We start from the raw sequence: 14612 nt of genomic DNA on the forward strand, positions 1-14612 counted from the left end.
CGCAATGAACAATGCATTCTGCAAATACAAGGCGAAGGCCTATTTTTGTTCTCAATCAACCATAAAACATACGAGACTCTCCATACGACTTTTGACAGTATACAAATTTAGCGCCTTTTTGTCAAGATTATATCTGTTGTAGTCAAAGTGAGGACAATATAGATTGGAACGAATTGTGCATATATATCTCCCATTATCGGTATTTCATGTACAGCGAACAAGGTCTGGAGTTTAGAGTTAGATGCAGTATGCAGATGTTTTAGAACACATAAACAGACGAATTCTGAAATCATTTCAATTGTTGAACCATTATATAATCGGAAAAAGGGCGGGAATGATTCTGGTAATGTACTAGTTACTTTAGTAACGTAAATTGTATCAGCTTTGCTCTCTACTACGTTACTGTCAGCTCCTAATGACAACTATATAGTATGAAAATAAGGCTTTTCCCCTATCTCGGTTCTAAGGCAATTTTGGAATCCTTACCGTCTATTTTTCACCGCGATTCTTCTTTGGTCGCTAAAAGGAACCATTTTTTGCCACATCCGACACAAATTTATAAAAATCCAACTTTATTTTAATGTAGAATTGTGCGATACGGTTTAGATTATTGGCTGAGCGTTAGTTTGAACATGGCGGCCCAATTCTAATGAAAGTTGTTTATGTTTTTGTATCACGTAATTCTACATCAAAATAGTGTTGGATTTTTATAAATTCGTGTTGGATGTGACAAGAAATGATTCCTTTTGGCGACCAAAGAAGAATCACAGTGAAAAATAGACGGTGTAAGGGTTCCAAAATAGTCTTAGAACCGAGATGGGGAAAAGGCTTATTTTCATATTAGTTGTCATTAGGAGCTGATAGTGATAGTAACGTAGTAGAGAGCAGATCCGATACATTTTACGTTACTAAAGTAACTAGTGATGTACATGATTCTCTGACTAGGAATGTTCTCAAAGTCGCTCTGTTTTTAAATGTCAACTGGTTTCCGAAGATGATCATTCTTATTCTACCGTAACAACCTATATGTACTGAATGCTGAGCATCAATTCATCTTCATTAAACAAAATACAAGTGACTAATTTTATATTCCATGTTAATAGTCGTTATAATTAGCAATTACCACAAATTATATTCGTCATTATGCAATACAGGGCAATTACATGATATTTAAATATGCAAATCTATGGTATGTTTTTAACTTACGAAATGTTACTCTTTTAGGTAATGGTTATAATAATAATTAAGTGCCCCCCCCCCTCCAACTCTCAAAATATTGAATAATCAATGGGGAACAAAAGGTGATTAACAAGTTTTAATAGCATATACCTAATTTATCTAAACGCATAAATATGATATATATAATATTATATTCTGCGATGAAGGGTGCTAAATTTAACAATTAGAAAACGCCATGAGTAATTTCACCCATTTTGTTTATAAGCTATTTGTTATGAAATATAATTATAATACATTGCTTAACTTAATCGTCGGTAGATGGAATATAAAACTATGGGAATTAATTCCAAACAAAACTTTATCTAAATATCGCATTATATCAAAGATATGCCCAGTCATAATATTATATAAAGGGAGCCATTGTGACTTGGTAAGTATGGCGTTGGCTCACTAACCAGGAGGTCCCTGATTCGATCCCGGTGTTGACCGAAAAAATTCCTCGGGATTTTCCAGTCTGGCAGGCCCTTATCAGCGGTTCATGCCTGGGTAGGGGGGCTGGCAAGGAAAGTGTCTAGTTGCTCGGATGGTACGAAGGACCGGGGAAATGGAAATAAGAGTAGCGCGTAGAAAAGTCCGCCTCCTATAGCCAGGTCTTTGCAGAAAAGCAAGACGTTATAAAACCCCCATTTAATTTCTGATATATATGTCAGTTAGTTAAAATCCGTAATGGAGCTGGGTATACGTTTTTCTATCGACGAACTTATAATGTAAACTGGAGAGAAGGGAAGGGGACAATATTCGTTACAGATGTTAAATCGTTATAGCATGGCCGTTTATGGTTGACATGACCGAATAATGTGCTCAGCTATTGGTTTATCATTTACTTACATCCCTACAAGTGGTGACACGGTCGATGAAACGCTTTGCTATAAATTTTAAGTTAACTAGAGATATACTATAGTAAAGTTTCATGTATCGTATTAGTTAGTTTTGTAGGGTTCACTATCATCACGTATCATCATATATGCTGACTCGGGATACATCGATACGTTAACAGACCGTTATTTAGACCGGTATTTGGATTCGTTCACTTTATGAAGTTTAACATCTACAGCCAGCAAGCAGATCACTGAAGTATAACCGCTGTAATATTTAACTTGCATGTCAAGCTCTGATTAGACTTCGCAACTTAAACTGGGTCATTCTAGATCAGTGTTTAAACGTAATCGTTTAATTAGCAAATTAATTGGACTTATACAAAAGGTAAGCTTTATTTGAATTTTATCAAACTTTTTACTAAACTCTTTGTATGTGTATAAACTATGAATATGTTTTCGACGATAGGCTTATATCACAGTTATTTTTGCTTTGTTCCGATAATACTAATCATGATCACGAATGTTAATTTCCAGATGCAGTACTCACGCTGTGTGTTTTTTGGCGAATGATTTAATTCATACAATTCTAGTGTGAAAATAGACTAATTTAACGAAAATTCTTTATATTAAAGACTCAATATTTCAGACTATGTGGAAAATATAGACTTACTGTCAAATGAGTTCATGAGTTCATGACGTCCTGATTTTTTTTCTTGGAATGTCAGTCAACTGTTAAGGAATTACTAACCTATCGATCTCAAAATCACATCGTTTTGAATATTTTATCGTATAGGTTACTATTTATAAAAACAGCCTTTATTTTTGTTAAATTTAAATATTTAAAATAACTATTTAATATAGAAGCTGAAGTAAAAAAAAATCAAAATATTAAGTTTTAAAAACATTTCCGCTTGATTAAAAATCATGATGGGATGTAGCAAACTACAAGTTATACATTAGATAATATGTGCTTAAATGAGATAACATATCAAACAAAAGACCATTTTGAACCCAAACCATTTTATATGTTGAAGATAACATTTGCATTTATAGAAATACGTGCACTTTTCAATTGTGTGTTATGTCGGACATGAAATTGTTACAGTGCTGCCGCCATGGTACCACATCACTGTAATGATTACAATGGACACGGATTGTGTTTTTATTTCTATGTTTTAACACATAAACGTACATATAATTTTGAGTCAGTTGTATGGTGTACAAAATAAATTGATGTAATGCCACAGCCTGGTTAAACCCCCGATCAAGTTAATGCTATCAGATTAATGCTTTTATACATCACGTATCGAAATGAAGGCGTGTATTCATTCGTCCGAGGCCAAAAATAAATAGATGACTAAAAATTGTTTAAATATGAATTATAGTTACGTTGTATCTCAGACAAAATGGTAGATTAACCCCAGGACAGAAATTTTATATCTGTGGTATATTTCTTTTTAAAAAAAAATTATCCTCTACACAAGTGTTTATATGACAACAAATTTCATTTTTGCATCGTAAATAATTTGTAACAATGGGCTATGAATTATTACAAGCATATCAAATTTTATTAGATATATGCAAATTTTATATCTCGTAAACACGCCATTGAAAACAAACTAAGTGCAGCAATATAAATTCAACAACAAAACCTATTAAACGTGAATTCCATTTCATATTAAAGTGCAACAAATCAGTTTCACGTACTGTACTGGCGTAATGTTGCATGTATCAAATGTATCAAAGCTGATATTCTGTAAGCATCTATTAATAGATATGCAATGCAAATTATGAAAACTATAAAACACTGACTCCATTTCACATTAAAACGTGATATATTACAATGTTCATATACGATAAAACAGTTTCCATGGCTTGGTTCGCTTTATCGCTTTTGCAGTTTTTAGAATAATCATACATTCTGTAAATACTTTAAATCTACCGGTACGTAATTAAAGATCTGATAAGTACTAAAAACTGGGTACGTGCTTCTAAAGTAACTTACGAATAATGTGGGAGTCAGGTGAGCTGTGTGTTTTTGAATTGTTGTGGACACGTGTTTTCTTTTATCGCCACACTTTCAAACCGAAGCCTCTCTTGAATCAGTTCTTATGGTAATGTAAATAAGATGTGACAGGCCAAGAGAAGATTACATGATATATAGGATCAGTAAAGTGAACCATTCAAATAAAGTATATGATCATAAGATAAACATTCGTTTAAGAGCCATTCTATTGAATTCGTACAGTTCAACAATAATGCAGGGGTACGAAATGAACACTCTAATACTTAAAGCATGATGCCTGGGAAACACTTGGAAATAGGTCACAATATCTGCTCTGTGTAGCCTTGACCGAACAATTTAAGTTTTTCAACAAATATCTCCAATTTCTTGAAACCATAAAAGCAGTAACCAATCGTGTCTGTTGAAAATCGTCAAAGAGAGATTACATATCAACCAATACTGAAGACTTTATTACCACCATGATTTAACATTATTTCTATATTCAGTTTACGTTGACTTCTATTGATTTCACTCTACCATCTTTGGTAATAAAGTAATCATAAGTCTGTTATCTTTTAGTACAATCCGGACAATTCTTCATAAAGGTTTTTTAACACCCACATGACCTTAATTTCAATACTAATAATGAAATACATGCAAACTATTTTGTAACCAATAATATTATAAAGAAGAATTCTTGAAATAAATTATGTATTGGTAACCTTTCCTTTATGTTATACACAATGTTCCCAGAAAAAGATGTAACATGGAAGCTAGCTATTATCATGCTTAAATCCGTGGGTTTACTGTCCCTTTAAAAAGATAATTATCATATAACACCTCACTTGATTAATGAATAATATATCATTACTTGAACATTTAAAAAATAAATGATTTTATTAAACGACCGAACTCTTAATGTCTTCATTACTGGTCATTAAACGTAAGTCTGTAGCTTCCTGTCTGATCTTGTCATAGATGTGGCCGGACTATGAACTACCGTGTTGATAATCAGTAATAGATCTGTAGTGTATATCCTCTACTTATCCTTCACTGATAAAGGTATCGGTCATTGTCAGATTATATAGTACTTTACTTACAGTTTATCTATTGTTATTAATAGTATATTATTGAGAGAGTGAGTTTGGAGAAATTATTACAGATATTATTGTAGACATTATAACGCTGGTTATCGTTACAGCGAGGAACTTGCTTATAATGAATTTAATATCATTTTTCGGAGTAAAGGTTAATGTTCTGACAAAAAGATTACTCCAATTGAATATTTAAGTCGTTACCTGGTCTGTTCATAGCATAATGAGATTTTGCCTTGAGAGTAGACAATGTATTTTTTGCCATGTTTTATCTTTACTCTAGGTTAACTTTCCTTGTTAACCCGTAATTACCATTGATAAGTGCAAAAATGGTTCAACTGATGTCAAATTTAGGAATCACCATGCTGAATAAGACAAATAAATGCCGAGAGAAGAAATAGCATTGGCCAATTTAGCAGTATAGCAATGACAATTCTAATTCATGGGAGCGTATAGACTACATTTGTGATTAAAAGTTTATAGTTCCCAAAGGCCAACTTTCCTGAAATATAGGATTGGAAACTACGGGTTTAGGTAGTTGCGATCGTAAAATCTATTTATAGCGTTACTTTATCTGGAATTGAATACCTTCAGCATCCCAAAAGCAAATATAATATCATTTTCAATTTAATAATAATAAAACAGAAACCCTTCAATTTGTGGACAGAAGAAAACGAAATCTTATAATATTTTAACCAAAGCTGCTGATCGTCAATTGAGCGATTTTGAATCCCTTGTAAACTGCTATATTGTGAGTCTCTAAAGGGATTGTCAGTCCAAATGTGATTCAGTTCCATGCAATATTTACCGCGAGGTTGGACAGGCAACCCTAGTCCTTCTCACGAACAAGCGGGAAATCGAAGTGACACCACTTGACTTAATGACAGATCTTCTGATCTAACGCGCTCGCCACATGTATTAACCATTTGACCACCCAATCCCTTCCAGGTTAATGAAGACGGTTATACGCTATGAGGGATATTTTGCCCGGCTACTTTTCGTCAAATTCCAACTGCCAATGGTTCTTTTACATGCGGGCAATCATGAACACTCGGCCTGTTTCCTTCGTCCCATCCGAACCACTAAACACTGTTCCTAGCCAGGCCATCCGTTCTTGACCACTGCTAAGGGGAAACTACACGGAAAAATCCAGGGAAGCTGTTTGGGCTAGACCGTGATCGAACCCCGAGTCCTCCTATTTAGTGAACTTCGTGACTAAGCCACCTACCAATGTTCAATGAAATCTTTTTATCTGACAATCCATTATTTGATATTTCGGTTTCCTTTTTCTTATATGTTAAATTTAATTAATTTGAGTTTAGCGTGTAAAATTCTCGATCGCTATTGCCGACTTGAAGATATAAATTCCAATGACATTACGACACATAAAGGAAGTTGAGACATCATAAAAGTCATTTTCATTGACAAATAAACACGCCTGTCACCCCATCCATCACTTACACTTTTAGTGTCAAATTTGTCCTAATCTCAAGAAATTTTTCCGTGTGTGAAGCAAATTTGGGGTGTAGTTTCGTTTGAAGTCAGGAATTAGACTATCATTTACGCAAAGTCAATCAAATGGAAACTGGTTTTGGTTTAATGATAAGCGCCCTGAAGGGTCTAACGGTCCTCGTAAAGATTATATGAGTAAAAGAATCTAACTTTACCACATTGCGACCATAATGTTTTCAATTTATCTTGGATTATTACACATCGATGGTTTATAGAATATAGTCATTTAAGTCATGATGTGAAAAATTCAACTCAGATTATAAATATTAGGTAAAAAACATAGCCCCACTTCCTAGTTTGCAAGCTACTCAGATGTTCATGAACAAAACGGTAAGTCCGATAATTTTGCTACAGTTCTCGCCTTATTCCATTGACTTTTGAAAAATATTTTTCTTAACTGGTTAATATCAATTGGCTTTAGTTTTGTCTGAATCGTAATTATATTCCTGATTCCGATCTGTATTTTAGTCTCATTTTCTGCTAAAAAGGTGGGGCTAGGTGACTGAGGGTCTAACGTGCACTTTATATCATAAGGTCTGTCAGTGAGTCAAGTGGCTTAGTTTCGACGCATGTACGTGACAAGGGATAGGGTCGTCTGCCTAACCCCATGGGTTCTCTCCGGGTACTCCGGTTTCCTCCCACTGCTGAAGACTTCATATTATTTGAAACCCGAAATAACCAAAAGTATGTTGAGTGGACGTTAAAGCCCGTGTCCTCTGGTTTCTGTCCAATGATCATGCCCCCTACGACCTCTCTCTCTCTCTCTCTCTCTTCCACGTATATACCAATCGTGTATCTGGATGATATTACAGATTAATAATTTAACAACTCGATGAGCTGATTGATATCTTCTATCCAATACTAAACCAAAGCGAATCTGGTCTAAAAATAGCCATTCGTTAACACTGGATTGCAAACTGGTTAATCTAACACAATAAATCGGAGTACTTAATGCAAGACAGTGGAAGAATAACTTTGTCTGAACAGACAAGAATCTGTCTTTGTTCTTCTTTATTTGTGTCTTTGTTCTTCGTATTTGACTTACAAACAATTTATACTCAAAAATCAAATTTATGATTAACATTCAATAATGGTCTCATTTGAGAGTATTGATTTTTTGACGACTTTTTGTGAGAAAATAAATATACTTTATCGCTATATCAACATGCATATTATCTCGTTTAGTGTTAAATTAGATAAAAATAATGATATATTAAAATATAAGAGCAGTGTCGAGTGTTTTGCCTGAAAGCATGATATCCGCATGTTTAAAATTATTTGTACATGTGCATATTAATATGTTTATGTAGTTGATATTATGTAGTTAATACTGTTTACTGCAGTATTAATGAGATAGTTGGTGGGGTGATGTCTCCGCCGGTTGGTAAAAAATCATTTTGGCTATGACTTTATATTTCCATCATTGATATTCAGTTATATATATTTAAAGTACATTTATACGTCGTCCACATTTTTATAGTAATTTTCAAGTCGTTTAACGAACGTTCGTGAAAAATGCTTTATAAATAAATAGGTGTCTCGAAGGTTATTTCATGTACGATATTCATAATTAATATGATTTTATTTTTCTTGGTGAGACCCATAATGTCTCTTTTATAACATTTGAATGAGTTTTATTTTTTTGACAGGGTTAACAATAGTCTTTATCAATTACTCAAACTAATTGTGAAACACAAAGCTAAAATTTTATTCAAGTTTCGTACCTTTCTTGTGTGTCACTCGCCAACTTTCTATTATTTCGGTGTACCCCTTTAAAACACCTCGAATTTTAGTTATGTTACTGCAGAACCCCATTTCATTTCAATTAATTTGAAGAAACGATTAAACATTAATATAGATATCACCACCATGCTATATATTTATAAACAAGGGATCCATTATTGTTATTCATTTGTGTGTAATTTATAAGTAAGTATATATAAATCTGTTTTTGGCGAGTAAGATTATATCGGGCTTAAAGAATAAACTATATACAGGGCGATTTGTTTGTCCGTGTAGGAAGACTTAATCCTCAATACTTTATCTCATGGATATAATATCATCAGTTAATATATGTTTATCAAAGATCATTTGTAATAGCCAATTTCAAAAGTTAGAAAATGACATTAACTTAATTTGACCATGTGAACTTAACTCATCCGATACCACAATCATCAAATGTTCATCTGTGTTTTTCCAAAGTTCTTTAATTTAAAAGCAAGGAACAAACTATGCCACCACTCTTGCTTGGATTGTTTGCAATGCACATTGCGTAACAAAAGAAGGGACTTGAAATAGCGTTACCTAATTGGGAATGAGAGTTTATACTACTATTGCTAATATATATGTTCAAATTGAGTCTTAGATTTGTGTACAGACTAAAACGCTTTAGTTTGCTTGCGGTAAATGTTAGGGTAGTGCGCTAGATTCACTTGAATCCTGGAGTTATTTTCAATATCAGTTCCCAAAAGGAATAACGCGATCGCGGCTTTCGTTATTCAAGAATGAAGAATACCCTGTTTCTTTAATTTGCTTCCGGTAATTGTTAGCTTAGGGCGATAGATTTACTTGAATCCTGGAGGTATTTTCAAAATCTGTTCTCACTTCCCCGAAATAACGCCTTTGCGGCTGAAGATTTGTGTACAGACTAAAACAAAATATAATAGGTGTTACTGATACAATGAACCAGTAAGTAACTAAATTATGATAAATGATCAATATATCTAAAAAATTGTTTAGGCATTTTTGTCATATTCTTCCATGACATCGAATTAATTAGGCAGGAAAAGATTAGTTAGATTGTGATTTAAATTATTGTCGACTGGGCTTTGTCAGTTCCTTTAGTTTGCTTGCGGTAAATGTTAGGGTAGTGCGCTAGATTCACTTGAATCCTGGAGGTATTTTCAATATCAGTTCCCAAAAAGAATAACGCGATCGCGGCTTTCGTTATTCAAGAATGAAGAATACCCTGTTTCTTTAATTTGCTTCCGGTAATTGTTAGCTTAGGGCGATAGATTTACTTGAATAATGGAGGTATTTTCAAAATCTGTTCTCACTTCCCCGAAATAACGCCTTTGCGGCTGAAGATAGTATATTTTCTTAATGAAGAATACCCGGTTTCTCTTTAAAGATCTACCGGCAACTGAAATACGACGAGATAGGAAGAAAGAGGAATTTGTCTCTATCCAATAGATATAGCTGAACAGATAAGAGTGTTCAGATCCAGGAATATTTTGTTCAAATTCTCTACCGTCTGCAGTTTATTGAGAAAGACTACAGAGAACTCGTAAAATACTTTTATAGCTTTTAGTTCCATGTTTTATTAGTTTAGATGTCATTTTGTGTAGAATGATCCAATTGATGTACTTAAAAGTGTTTTTTTAGCAATTGGCCCATTCGGAACAAGAACAAACATATCTGTTTAATTAACTGGCGATTGAACCATTTACACTATTAGGGTAAATGATATTGCGTATATAATATAAGGATGTTAAAGAACGTGTCGTCACAATCATAATCGTCATCGTCACCATTGATCTATTCAATAGCAAAGAGAAAGATGATGGCTTCAAGCATGGATGCGTCTTGAAAGGTTTGAACCCCGGGCATGTTTGGCTACACCGTACTAATTATCACATTTATACAGTGACTTGCAAATATTAGACTAACTCTAATTACAGTAATTAACTACTATACGTCATGGTTTATAATACTGACATTATTATCAATATTATTGAAGCTTGCGTTGACACCTACATCAACATCTTAATGTCATGCGTGATTTCTCGCAATAGTAGAATGGCGGAAGGCAGCCAGTAGTGTCACAAACGCAAGGTCTTTGAATACAGAATTACGAGGGTTGGTGGAAAACGCCCTTTGGCTTGTTAATTGCGAGTCAAAGATGCGGGCCAATGAAGTTTTAGGGTTAGAGTTGGCGGGCCAGAGGCGTTTGAGAAGAATGGTGGAAGGCAGCTATAATGGTATTACAAACGCAAGGCCTTTGGATATACAATCCCCTTTCTAATAATTGCGAGTCAAAGCTGCGGACCAGTGAAGTTTAAGGGTTAGGGTAGGTGGACCCTTTATGTTTCTGGTTAGAAAAGGTTAACTAATAAAGTATCAGTGGTGGGGAGGGGGCAATAACGTTTTAGGGTTAGGGTATAGGCGGACCAATAATAAAGTTTCAGGGTTAGGGGGCCATATGATCATTATCAAGTCTCAGGTGGACAGATGACTTTTAGAGAGCATCAGTTTTAATTAAAACATTTTACATGTAACTTTCAAAACAAGAAATGTACATACAATGCATGAATGGAATAGATTTCGTATCGAATATTGCAGATATAGGTCAAAATAGAACGCATAAAGTGTGTTTACCAACCAATTCGACAGGCTAACCTATTGTCAAGATTGATAAAGTTTAAACACGCTTAACAATTGAAATCTAATATCCAATCTCAAAGTATTTATTTTTTTTACAGCCAGCCTTTTTTTTCTTTTTTTAACAACTAAATGATTCTGGGTACTGTGCATTTTAACTGTATAGATTATTTATTTTGCACTTCCAAAGTTCATTGTATTTTAAAGTTCAAGGCGTACACATTCCACGGTCATTCTTCCATGAATTAAAACTAAATTGAAATTCCAGATTTAGAACCCCAAAAAGTGTATTGTATTTAAACGGACATGGCATAGAATGATACAGTGGGGGTGGGGGTAAATTGATCATTACAAGTATATTGATTGAATACCATTATTTTCCGACATGGCTTATCTTTGAACTTTAATAATTTACTTCACATGATTGGAAAATAAACATCAAAGAGAGTACAGATGTCACCAAAGAGAGAATAGGTTTAGGATGAAATGGTTATCACGTTCTGTTATCTTGGTTTAAACTATTTAAATGGGGATAAAAGAAGCACCTTAAGATAACCTGGTTCGGTTTTATGTGTTTAGAAATATGTAGCTTTATAAATTTATTGTCATGACTGACCTAATTTAACAATGATTTACACGGGTCAATAGATGTAGAATATCCATGCCACCAATATAGCTCTCTACTAGATACTATTTTTGAATGAATTGATGAAATATTTAAAAGGGTTTCAATCATGACCGTTCTGTGCTATTATCCCAGTTAGGCCATTTTCCTGGGGGATATATCGTTTGTCTTAAGCCCATTGGGACAAACAGCCCAAAGAGTCTTATTTCCGTCGCTCCTTCGCCTGTCCGTTAACTTTTAACCATTTCTTTTTTTTTTCATTTGAACTTGTTAGGTGTGCTGCTTATTCAGAAAAATTACAATGAAGTTTATTGGCTGGGTTACCTAAAAGAGAATAATTTGGGACATTTCCTCTTCCCCTGAACAGGGACTTTTTGGGGTCGAGTGGGCTGAGAATATTAGTGAACGGTTGGGCTATTAGGTTTTGGGGTTTATTTGCTTACTTTTGTTTGCTGATGTTTTTATTATTTAGATTTGAAATATATCTTAATTTCGATTCACTACCAGATAAAGTTTTATTACTCTAAAATCTTCCAAGAGAAAACAAAGACATTGCTGTTGAATGGTTAAACGAATAATTCAGACACATTATCAATCATTTTAATGTATTCCGGCATGTAGAGTAGAACTTGCGTTTAGATAGCTGTATCTTCGAATATATTTACTTTCTGATTGATCATGATTTTCTTTTAAAAATATTTGAAATAACTTGCACGCCTAACATCTGTCATTGATATAGTAATGCTTCAGAAAGTCTCACATTTAACAAAAACAGTCATTTGAATAAACTGAAATCAGAAGAACGTGTTGGACCTTTGGGGCTTAAACAATTAACTGGCTATGATCTGATAATTGATGTAGTTGAATTCGTTTTATATGCTCTTCCAAAAAGTAAGGGATATTCAGAAACAATACAAAACTGCGGAAATGCACTGCTGTTTTTATTAGAGTTAACCAGTGTATGTTAATAACAGGCCAATTGCCTACACATGAACATAAACATTTCATATGAGCGGCTTAACTGACGGCCCCATTTCACTCGCAAAGAGATACACTGTCAAAAGTGAAAATGGACGTTTTTGGTTTTTGTCTTAATAATGAGTAATTGCTCCACCAATACTCAGACATTCAGCAATTCGTCGTAGCATGCTCCTAATCAACCGTCCAATCACGATTTGGGGCAATCTGACCCACTCCTCTAGCAGTGCCACGGCCAATTCTTGCAGTGTTAACGTTGACGTCGACGAACACGTCTCCCGATCATGTCCCAGACATGCTCTAAAGGGGGAAGCTCAGGACGGGCATTATCATCTTGAAAGATGAAACGTCGACCTGCACGTTGAGCAAAGGGCAGAACTACCAGTGCCAGGATGTCGTCACGGTAGTACACACCAGTGACCCCTCCTTGAACAATATGCAAGTCCGTTCTGCCAGTCATGGTGATTCCTCCCCACACATTAACAGACCCACGCCCGAATCTGTCATGCTGTCTGACGTTAACGTTAGCATGACGCTCATTTACACGCCTCTAAACGCGAGCATACCTATCGGTGAAATCCAGAGTAAATCTGGACTCATCTGAGAACATTACAAGCGCCCATCGACAATTAACCAAATTTCCACGCTGCCTACACCATTGACGCCTGTTTGCCATATGCTGGCGAGTTAATAGAGGCACAACACGCGGTCGTCGCGCATGCAAATGGGCTGCATGTAGCCGATTTCATATCGTTTGGGGTGTACCTCGAATTCCTGTAACTTGGTACAAGTTTACAGAAAGCTGATTGATCCTTTGTCCTCGATTTCGCATGACCTGTGTACGAATGTATCGCTCCTGGGCTTGTGTAGTGGCTCTAGGACGACCTGAACGAGGTCTATCATCAACATTGTGTCTTTGTTGGTACCGGTTCCACAGTCTGTTGATCACGGACTGTGACACATTAAGTATGTTGGCTACTGCTCGCTGTGTAGAACGCATTTGAAGCATGTCAATAGCATGTAGACGTCCATTATGTTGAAGACGTCTCATTGCAAATTAAACGTAACACACTAAAGCAAAGATACGCTAAACAGTAAATCTTATGCAAGAACCGATAGGAAAGCAAACATGGATAGGGTAAACCAGCACGCGGCAGTTTTTATCAACCCTTCCTTGAAGTGTCAAATTTGACCATGAACCCCTCCCACGTGTATGGCGCTATTGCGTGTCACACGTACAGCTCAGTGGTTCTGTTGGGTCTTCATCTGTGAACATACTCTCAAAGCATGTCAAGTGTCCATGACTAGTTATCATATCACAGCCTGGATAGGTATATAAGAGTATATAATCCATACAGCAAAAACTAATGGTTGTCTGTTTTTATACTTTCCAAGAAATATGATTAGGTATGGGCTGTAAAAGAAAGAGTTGGTAATTGATGATGAAAGTAAATAAACACTGAGCGCTATATTTTGCTTCATGTAAATGGTAATTTGGACAATGCTCGTTTGCATCAACTGAATGTTACGGCGGGTTAATTGGGAGTCTCGTGTCAAATGGCCCCCAGAAGCTTCACTTGAGAAGCAGTAAATATTTGGTTGTATTATATTACATACAGGCGCAAATGGCACCCCTCCCCATTATAAATTCTGTAACACATTCTGGCAGATATTTGGTATGGAACAGATTCTAACGGCTAATCAAAGACAAAAGAGTCCATTAAACGAAAGCTAATTTTGAGTATAGAAACTATTAAAATGGCACCCGATAGTGACGTATTATCAATATCAGGTGTCCAAAGAAGAACCCATCCTCGTTTGCCCAGTCGGGGCAGAACATTTGGACGTCAAGTCTCATTTTATTCCATTTTCATTTCCAATGAAGAACAATCACACTCTAATCCGCGAAGATGAATTATACAGAATAATAATTAAGAGGATGCATTTTAGGATTACATAAA

The 14612-nt window shown here is 35.1% G+C and overlaps 1 protein-coding gene across 2 annotated transcripts in view; it reads left to right on the plus strand.

Annotated features, from left to right (window-relative positions):
• The first annotated feature begins 1590 nt into the window (after window positions 1–1590).
• LOC126810687 (FMRFamide receptor) overlaps window positions 1591–14612 on the plus strand; it is a 67351-nt gene continuing 54329 nt past the window's right edge. The window contains exon 1 of one of the 2 annotated variants that reach the window (XM_056098962.1): window positions 1591–1609. The gene's annotated coding sequence lies outside the window, so the exon portion shown is untranslated. Of the gene's footprint in view, window positions 1610–2082; window positions 2443–14612 lie in introns of those variants that run through there. The other variant, XM_050535865.2, reaches the window with a different exon arrangement.

Source organism: Patella vulgata, chromosome 2, assembly GCF_932274485.2.
Source record: "Patella vulgata chromosome 2, xgPatVulg1.2, whole genome shotgun sequence".
Taxonomy (NCBI): domain Eukaryota; kingdom Metazoa; phylum Mollusca; class Gastropoda; family Patellidae; genus Patella; species Patella vulgata.